General features: G+C 58.6%; 1 protein-coding gene across 2 annotated transcripts in view; it reads right to left on the bottom strand.

Moving 5' to 3' along the window:
• The window catches only part of LOC101770649 (heat shock 70 kDa protein 15), a 5,740-nt gene extending 5,576 nt beyond the window's left edge, over nucleotides 1-164 (bottom strand). For both annotated transcript variants that reach the window (XR_214807.3, XM_004960798.3), the window contains exon 1: nucleotides 7-164. The gene's annotated coding sequence lies outside the window, so the exon portion shown is untranslated. The remainder of the gene's footprint in view (nucleotides 1-6) is intronic.
• Nucleotides 165-848: the final 684 nt, after the last annotated feature.

Here is an 848-nt window from a genome sequence, read left to right as displayed (position 1 = left end):
ACGTACCTGCAGGTCGAGGCCCGGTAGGAGCTCGCAGCGCCGCAGCGGGGAAGTATGGGCAGCGCTTTCCTTTGGAGAGGGAAGGGTAGAGGACGCGGTGATTTACGGTGTGGCGCCGCCGGGGCGGGGAATCTTCTAGAAAGTCTGAAGAAACCCTCCGCGCTCCGATCTGCGCCGCCAGAGAGCATCTGAGGCGTTGGTTTGATGGGAGGTCACAGGGACGGTTGGATTTGGATCCTCTTTGGCAGGGCTTTAGCAGCAGCTCTACCAAGGGCTTAGCCCTACCAAAGCATTCGCAAACCAGCTTCTCACGTGAAGCCCCCAGGGAGTTTTGCAAAATGAACTTGGATGGTGAAGGGTCAGAGCTCCACGGCTTCTCTTGCGGGTTCGGGTGAAGCTCTACCGAACAGTTTGCTCCACCTCTATCTAGAGGAGCTGGAGCCGTTTTTACGTGGAGAAGTCGGAGAGAAAAAAATTAGCTTCAGAGCTCTACTAAACGGAGCCGAAGCCTCCAGCTCCTCCCCGTTCAAGCATCTGTTGTTACTAAACTACCCCTGAAATCGATGGAAATCACACCCGCAATCGCCACCCCGACGTCGTCTCTTCTCGTAACTGGAGCCTGCAGGCTTGCCGATGACTGGGATTGGTACGCCGCCCCTTCCTCAGCTTGCACGGACGCACCGCCTGCCGTCATCGGCTTGGCCGGAGTCGATGCGAGTGCAGCGCCCGCCGTCCATGCCTCGGTCGTAGCCACGGGCGCCTAGACCAGCTGAGGAGCGATACAAGGGCGAAGCAACGCAGCAGGGAGGAAGCAGGCAGTGGGAGTGTTCGGCTGGACTTATAAGCCG

This window comes from Setaria italica, chromosome III, assembly GCF_000263155.2.
Source record: "Setaria italica strain Yugu1 chromosome III, Setaria_italica_v2.0, whole genome shotgun sequence".
Lineage (NCBI taxonomy): Eukaryota > Viridiplantae > Streptophyta > Magnoliopsida > Poales > Poaceae > Setaria > Setaria italica.
The sequence above is the reverse complement of the archived record's forward strand: the minus strand, read 5'-3'. Positions and strand labels throughout refer to the sequence as shown.